This window comes from Taurulus bubalis (genome assembly GCF_910589615.1).
Source record: "Taurulus bubalis genome assembly, chromosome: 19".
Taxonomy (NCBI): Eukaryota; Metazoa; Chordata; class Actinopteri; order Perciformes; family Cottidae; genus Taurulus; species Taurulus bubalis.
The window spans coordinates 9553786-9563276 of NC_136607.1; positions in this window are offsets into that span (position 1 = coordinate 9553786).

Genomic DNA, 9491 nt, shown 5'->3' on the forward strand with positions numbered 1-9491 from the left:
GCCAAGAGGACCAGAGAAGAGGACTACAGCGAGTCTGTGCCCTCCACGTCAAACCTCGGATCCTTCAGAAGATACTGGCAGAGGGATGAGGACAGCGACTCGGATTGAGACCGACAGCCTGTTTGCTGCAGGATTGTAAAACCTTTATGTCTGGCAGGACTGATAAAGCACCAGACAGCCTTCCCTCGCGTCTGGCGGGGTTGGCAATAGGTAGCATCCTGCAGCAGAGGCTTGGTGCGGATCGTCCTGAAGAAGCTTCGCTGAGGAGGAAGAAAAAGATGAAGATGACCCTCTCACCCAGCGGTTCCCAACTCTGAGTTTCTGACAGGACCTGCAGCACCCAAGTCCCTTTCCCCCTGGCTATCTTTTCACCCTCCCTTTTGGCGTGGCGCCCCCAGCCCCACAGAGGTCAGAAGAGTCTGCACCCTCCAAGTCAGACCTTAGATCCTCCACAAACAGAATACACTGGCAGTGGGATGAGGACAGCGACTCGGATTGAGACCGACCGCCTGTTTGCTGCAGTATTGTAAAACCTTTATGTCTGACAGGACTGATAAAGCACCAGACAGCCTTCCCCCGCATCTGGCGGGGTTGGCAATAGGTAGCATCCTGCAGCAGAGGTTTTGGTGCGGATCGTCCTGAAGAAGCTTCGCTGAGGAGGAAGAAAAAGATGAAGATGACCCTCTCACCCTTCCTTTTGGCGTGGGGCCTCCAGCCCCCCTAGTGGTCAGAAGAGTCTGCGCCCTCCACGTCAGGACTCGCATACTCCGCCAAGAGGACCAGAGAAGAGGACTACAGGGAGTCTGTGCCCTCCACGTCAGGACTCGGATCCTTCAGAAGATACTGGCAGAGGGATGAGGACAGCGACTCGGATTGAGACCGACAGCCTGTTTGCTGCAGGATTGTAAAACCTTTATGTCTGGCAGGACTGATAAAGCGCCAGACAGCCTTCACTTGCGTCTGGCGGGGTTGGCAAGAGGTAGCATCCTGCAGCAGAGGTTTTGGTGCGGATCGTTTGAAGAAGCTCCGCCCCCAGTTGTGTACTTTGGAGTTTTGTGTAGGGTGCTGCAGGAGTATGGGGAGCTGGACCCGTTGCAACGGGCTATCCGGTCTCTGTACGACTGCAGTGGGAGCTCTGTTCATATTCTCTGCATTAAGTCTGTGAAACTGTGAATGGTTGTTATTCTGTGTATGTTTTTCTTCATACAGTGTCTTTCCCAGAACAACACTTAATACCAGCAATAACAGGAGTCCCCTGAAAGTGTCTGGCTGAACCAGACAGATGTGTTGTAAACAATTACTAACGTTAAGAAAAGTTTCCAAGTCTCTTTTACTCAGGTATCGATGGCTGTGATACAGGAAGCAACATCCAGGGTCTCCTTGAAGACGCAGCAGATGAGAAGGATAAGACTACAGGACCAGATGGAGAGCGGCGGTCGCCTTTCTTTCAGTGTGCTGAGTAAGTAATCCCTCCCAAGGACTACAGAAGTATCAGTAATACTCTTCCATCTTTGGAGGCCAGATTCAACACAACAATGTAAAGGTTGTGTAGTTGAGTTCCAAAGTATTCATCTCTTGTGTGTGTGTCTCACAGGGCAGGACTCCACAGGTCTCACTCTTGGGGCAGCTGAGGGTGGACGTCAACCAACCCGTCATCCCAGGACGACCCAGACCCACAACAGACCTGAACCCCTCTCAGCACCCCAGAGAGTCAGAGACCTAGTGAGTACGGTCCTCCCTGACCCTCCTCCCCTCCACCCCGACACCACCTGCCCCACCCACCAGCCGAGAGGACGAGGAGCGTCCCGTCCCCACCAGCACAGAGGACGTAGTTTGTCTCCATCTGCTTCTTCTGTGCTGGTGGGTTCGGGAAGCTCCTCACACACACAGGAAGCTCCTCACACACACAGAAAGCTGTCAGCAGCTGTTTGCATCTGCTCAGAATTCAAGAAGGAGACTGACGGTTCAGGCTGAACAAGAAATGATCATTCTAAAAGCTTTAAAGTATTTCATTTGTCACATAGAATACAGTATGTTCATGTAAACTGTATGCACAGTATTTATAGTAGTATTAGCACGATTACATACATGTTCTTCTAGATATGTCTTTATGTTAGAAACAATATCATAATATTTCTGATATAATTAAATGTATGACACTTTATATACAATAAATATTGTGCAAATTATAATTGCATTTATTTTTGATTTTCATTTGACTCAAAGGCATTACTGTTAAGTATTGATCTTTGTAATATTACATGTTGATACAAATAAAATGGAGGAACAGCCAGCAACGTGTAGTATAATTCTTCTTCTCATAAACAATTGTTATCTTTACTGATTGTGTACCAGAACAGAAGGTAAGGATACATACATGTAGGTGCATGGGAACAAGATATGACGTTAATATATGAGGTGGAAACAATGTGGGAACTTAATTAATAATATCATTATTATCATGTTCATAACACTGCTGTAGCTTATTTCAAAATGATCACATAAAACTTACCAACACTGGAGAGATAACAAAATAAAGAAATACATAGAAAATAACTACAAGATACATTTGTGTTTTTACTTTGCAACAAACAGGTCCGGCTCAAAGAGTATTGTCAGGTACATATACTGTCGGCCTAAATAGATCAATGAAACATTTGAGAGTTATTGCACGATATAAAAAGGAAATTATGAGATGAAAGTTCCGGTGAATACTCGGTCAATATGTCCAATATGGAGGGGGTGCGCGCCAAACAACTTCCCGTCGTCCCCGTATTTATGTTTACGATATCAGACAGCAGGCCTAGGTAGGAAATGCACGGCTCGCCACTGGAGGTCAGGGGTCAACCGCAAAACATCTGGTGTACAGTCTGATGCAACAACTAAGAGAAACTAACTCCTTTTTCACAGTTAAACGTACAGTGTCACACAGATCAGACGGAGAGATCTGAGCAGACACATGCAGGGCAGGTTGTACATGGGCACAATAATCAACCAATTGCAAGTGACAGTAAATGGACCTGTACACATTCATTATGGATGTCAGACTGTTATACATACATGGATGTTCAATGCGTTTTATTAAACTGATGAAAATCACATGCGGAGGAAGTCAAGAAACAAGGTTGCACAAGTCATATTAATGTAAGCAAACAGCAGCCGGGCATTATCCATTCAATATTACAATGCATTAATTAATTAACATTTTTACAGAATTGAAGTGATTTTAAAGCTCAATATTAGTTATGTATAGATGAGCCCACCATTCACGATCCATCTACTATCACTGTGGTGCTGATGTGCTTTTTTGCTGGGCTTTAGCAGTGTCAATGGATATCTGGACATGCTTTAGAGAGGTATAACATATATAATGAGGAGGACAATCTCCCTCTTTACATGATTCAAATGAAATGAGTGTGATATGGAAGTGGAGCCCTCTGGAAAGAAACATGCTGTAATGGTTGCACACTTTACTTTTGTCCTGAACAACCCTTCTATAGTGTGTTTTGCAGAGTACAGTCATTGCTTAAAGTGTTTCAAATTGTTGACATGATCAATATCAGACATGATTTGAATACATTTGTCATAACAAATATTACTCTTACATTTCACTGATGTCACGGTTCAGCGCCACACTTTTCTTTAAGTTGTTTTCATCCTGTCTGCCTGTCTGTGTACTAACTGTCCTGTCATTTCAGATCCTGCTGCACGCCGCCTTCATCAGTCACTCCCTCCTCGTCAGCCCTCATTCCTTGCACCTGGCCCATCCCTGTCTCACCTGTAGCACATCCCCTCATTAGTCTTCACTACTTAGGTCCCCTAATATATATCCTGTAATAGTCAGTAATGATCACAGTATGTTTTTTGTAAACTTTCAGAGATAAAATTAGTTTTTTCTTTAAAGTAGTTTTACAAAGAGATTAATAGCACAAATACAACATCATGCACTGCGTCAACACCATTTCAGGAACTTGAAGAATGTTAGGAACACAGCGCACTTTTCCCTTCCACAACAGTGCAAATCCAGTCAAAACAGTGAATGTCAATTACCAATCACAGAGATAGAGACCATTACTTATGAGTGTCACGACCCGGCTCCAACGCCATGACAAAACGAGAGGGAGACACCGTGTTTAAGGCAAAACATAGGAAGGTTTATTTGCTCACTAAGATGGGTGGCAATGCACCCCAAAACAATCGGGAACGCTTACAAGGAATAAGGCGCTGTTGCCTGGCTGCTTTTATCCTTGGAGAGCATCGGGCCCAGGTGCTTCCATGTAGGGCGTGCCACCTCCTGTTACCTGTTGGGTGCAGGAGACAGACAGACCAGTGTACAGGCTAGGGAACCATCTCCTCTCCCTCCATAAGAGCTGGGTCCTGACGGGAAACCCAACATAAAAAATATCACAAGTGACACCAAAGCAGATGTTCTAAATCACTGAAAATCACCAAATGTCCTGCTCCCATCTAAAGAACAACCAGGATGAACCATAACCTTCGTCATCGGTCCGATACCTCATGCACCAGGTTCCCACCTCAGCAACCGTTGCGCTTCAGAAGCACTTTTAAAAGGTCTGGTATAGACAGGAGGAAAAACTAAATACATTCTCGTCACTGGGGAGCCCTGGACAGCACGTCCGTTACCACGTTGTCCGTCCCCATCACATAACCACCTGATTAACCTCTGGTTGGAACACGTCAAGGAGTTCAGGAAGGCAAGTGGGTTGTGGTCAGTAAAAACAACTACCGGTGTACCACTGTCCCCAACATACACGTCAAAATATATGCAGAAGATAGGTAGCACCCGACTTTGCGCGAGGCAAAGGACCCACCCAATCAATTATCAAATGCTCAAATGGTTGGCTGATTCCTGGAATCAGGTACAGAGGCACAGATTTTAACGTCTAGTTCGGTTTGTCAGTCAGCTGACATATATGGCTAATTTTAATAAACCTGGAGATATCTTTTTTATAAGAGGTCAAAAGAAGTGCCTCAGAATCCGGTCATAAGCTTTCCTCACACCAGACTGCCCAGACTCATCATGAGCCACTTTTAACAGCGACTGACGGAGGGGAGAGGGGGGCCTGTCTTAAAAACTGTCTTAAAAAAAAACTGTCTTAAAAAAACTGTCTTAAAAACTTGAGAGCCCTGCTACAGTATGCTCTTTACTCGTCATCTGGTAAGCCCTAATGGGTTTGTATGTTATACGGGTGTCATGCAGTGTGTCTTTGTCAGCCAATCGTGCCATACGGATTGTGGATTCTGTATGTGTTGACCCGCACTCATTGGTGTATGATGAGTACAGCAGCGAGAGAAGGAGGAAACGACATGTCCAAGCTTGGTAATAGTGTTTTTAAAGGATATTTTAAAACAGAAAATTACTTTTTTTTCTTCTTATTCTGATATAGGTTCACTTGCATTACTTTTTTGTAGTGTGGATGAAGTGGCCCTCTTCCTCTTCTGCACTTTTTCATCAAATCATATTATAATTATGGCATAAACTAATAAATCAAACACATTAACCAAGACAATATGTATTTTGTCCTTCATTTGATCCATATAATTTTATTCTAATTATTTTACTGCCCCTCATTATTCAATTATGTGAGTTCACCAATGAAATGGAACAAATTACAATACAAATCACATTACTGCAAAACTATTTGAAATACAATTTATTTTGAGGGCAATGCAAGAGGTCATCAGAACGAGGCAAATACCTTTGTCGAGCAAAGTATTTATGTAGTTGTAGTCCAGAGAAGACCAGGAAAGGAAGGGCGTATAATGCTGTGTTCACATCAAACCTGGCGTGAATTATTCGTGCGTCAATGTACAGACGCGTCAGGTTGCGAAGACGCGAAATTTGCGTCAGCCAATCAGCGTTGGTGTGAACACCTTTTTATTGTCGCGTAAACTGACGCGGTAAATGCCTCAATGCTGCGTTCACACCAAACTGCGACAAAGGGGGCGTGGCTTATCTTCCGATAGCGTAAAAGAGTTATCTTTTCCGCTATCAACTATGGCATAAATAACCATTATTTCTGCGTTATACTTGTTGTGTAAGTCCCAAAAATGTCGAAACAGGAAACGCCCTCGTGTTTGGGTTCATAACACCATCCGTAGCCGCACACAGCTCGGTGTATTTCACCGACTCCTCCAGGAACTGCGTCTGGCTTACCGTTTCCGCCATTTACCATGGAAATAACCACTAGTTCTGCTTTATACTTGTTGTGTAAATTCCACATATGTCGGAACATCAAACTCCATCGTGTCTGGGTTCATAATATTATCCGTAGTCCCACAACAGCGTCTGAATGAAGCCGCTACCAGCGCTACTTCAGGCGGAGCAGCAGCATTTTGATTCAGACAGCAACTGCAGGACGGCGGTGGTGACGGGTGGAGCCTCTCAACGTTGATTCTCAACGCTGATTGGCTGACGCAACTATGACTCACGCGATTTATTCGTGCGAGTCCAACGCTCTGTTCGCCCCGCGTCAAACGCGCTATTCTCGGCGCCTCAAGCGCGTCAGTTGAATGAGAATTCACATCACTAATTGTGATTTCTAGTCGTAGGGCAAACACTTTGGTTTATAACACAATTCAACCATACATATTAACATAAACCATAAATATGACTCGAAAGTGACTTGAGAAAGCTCCGCAAGTTATGAAAATATCAATGTTTCTATCCCTAGCTTGATGCCACACATGATTGGCGCACCTTTCTGGAAAGCTTACGACCCACAGAAAGTACCAAATGTGCCAAAACTCGTCAGACAAAGCCCCAGCAAAATATCAACCACATTGCATTTTTTTCCAGCCAAGAAACTGAATACGATACTTGCTCAGTTGTATTGGTGCATGAGCAGAGCCCCTCTGTTGTGGAACCAGAGGCGTCCAAGAAGAAAGTTAGGGCATTTTTGCTCTCAGTGGACCTAAACCTACGGTTCACGAAATCTGCACTAAATTGATTACTAAAAATATTTAACTTCACTTAATCAAAGTCAAACTTTGCAGAGATACTGTTAACACATAGTGCTATTTTGTAGTAGAAAAAGTGATGATATGGATAATTATAAATTAGCAGCTGGAGTATCAGAAAGCTAGCTCACAACAAGTGCCGACCTCTGTTATAGTCATGTTTATTTTAACTTGTAATATATTTTTCTCTCCTTGCCATTTTATTTCTAACTTCCTCTCATATTGTCGGGAAGTCACTAGTGTTTCCCCTTGTGGAAGGAGAAATGTTTAATATAATCTCGTATATATAATCATGTTGGTTTCACTGATAGGTGATGAAGGTAAGGGCACGCCTAGAGGTCCCCCAAGTACCAGATGAGGGATACGCTGTTGTCTCTGGACTCTGGACCAAAAACCGAGAGACAATGGCGAATTATAAAATGTTCATGGATCACTTCTACTTCACTGGTGCAGCTTTTACAGTCTTCACGGCTCTCGGTCAGCGGTCCAGGAAACAGACCGACCAAGTAAATCATCTCACATGATCCTACTCGGCCAATCACATGTGTGTATTCCTCGTGCTGCCCTCGAGTAATAATAAAAACTTTAAAACAAAGTTTACAAAGTGCTCTACAGAGAAGCAAAGCATAGTCATACACAAAAGAACTGCGTAAAAGGAAGACGTCACTTAAAAGCAATTCTATAAAAATGGGTTTTAAGAAGTGATTTAAAATACGTTATTTATTCGACAAGCCTTATCTCCTCAGGTCTTCAAAGTCGAAGCCCTCCTTTGATTTGAGCCTGGACTGTGGAGGGGCCAGGAGGGCCCCAGTGGGGGATCTAAGGCTGTGAGTTGGAGTGTCCCGGTACATCACTGTGCTGGTGGCGCCCATCACCTAGATCATGGTGTCCTCGCGCAATGGGAACTACTACTAGTGTGCAATGACCAGCACCAACTGGAGCACTTACCGAGAGCATCTGTGCGGGGAGAAGGACATTAGACAAGCAACTTGGCCAAGGAGGATTCGGATGTGTGTTTGGTGGCTACCGCAAAGCAGATGAATCTGTCTCCAAGTGTTACTCCCATGTTTTTTGCACACACACGCAGACACACACACAGTCAGGAAGTGTAACCAAAAAGTCTTGTTTGTATCTCCTAGGTGGCCATCAAGCATATCCCCAGAGATAAAGTTCTCCTCAAACACAAGGACAATAATGCGCTATCGACCATGGGAATTAGGGAATTGAAACTGAGTATGTCGCCCATTATTATAACAATGAACTGAATTGAGTGGCGATGAGAGTTCAGTTACATCTGAAGTGTGCAGAGTAGGAGGAGGAAACCAAGAGAATAAATATGAAGTAATAAATATGAGGGAGAGCGAGTGGGCGGGGAGAAGAACAGTAAGAGTAAAGAGAACTGAGATGGGGTTTTAATAATAAATAAAACCAATCTGTGTAAGTCTTGATTATACTCTTTTTCCATTTGGACAGGGGGAAACAACTGAATAATTGATACAAAAATGATCAAGTCTGCTTCAGATTCATAATCTGTCTAAACTTTTAGATCTTCCATTCGAATGTAAATGGTGTGTGGCACTGTCAGATCCCAGACATTTCTGAGGATCGAGAATGACCAATTCTAATTTTTTAGCAAAGCCTAAGATGTATTTATACTTCCTTGTGAGGCTCATGAATTTAACAAGAGAGATCATAAAAGTCCAATTCACAAAATCAGCAGAAGAAGTGGTGTGTGTGTGTGCCTGCTTGGATGCCACTGTGGATCTCCTTTGCTTCGTTGGGCCATCAAGCTAAGTCCCTTCAACTGCAACTCTCCAGGCTTGTCCTTTCTTTCACACACACACACACACACACACACACACACACACACACACACACACACACACACACACACACACACACACACACACACACACACACACACACACAGACAGAGACTGGATAAAATGAGGCTTGAGACAATCAAAATAATCTCTACGGAGCTAAACACCAATCAACAGCAATTACAGTGATTGATACTAAATAAAAAATCAGCTTTGCCAAGAGGCTCAGACAAGGCTCAGACAAGTCTGCAGATACTTGTCTGTGTCAAACTGCCATCTAGTGTTCAAATATCTCAACTGGTAAACAGTCTTTGTTGGATCAGTTTGTATTCCTTTAACTTGTTGGAAACAAGTACTTTTCTTCTCTGTCATTGATCACTGTGGGCTTCTATATAGTCTTCCAATATATCTGGACAGAGGTACCGAACCTGTTTCAAAGGACACTATATGTACCAGCTCTGACATGCATCTCCATGGCTCCTGTTCTAATGTCAGTCTTCTTCCTACCTCTGCAGCGCTGTCACGGCTGTGATCAGCGACGCTTCCAGGGGTCGATTGGGTTTCATCTGCTCCATCTCTTCCTTTCCGGTGTCAGTTATCTGAGCTTCACTGTTGAATACCAGAGGATCCTCGAGCTGCAGCACAAGGCTCAATCATCTGCCTCACCCTGAGAGTGAATCAATGCAG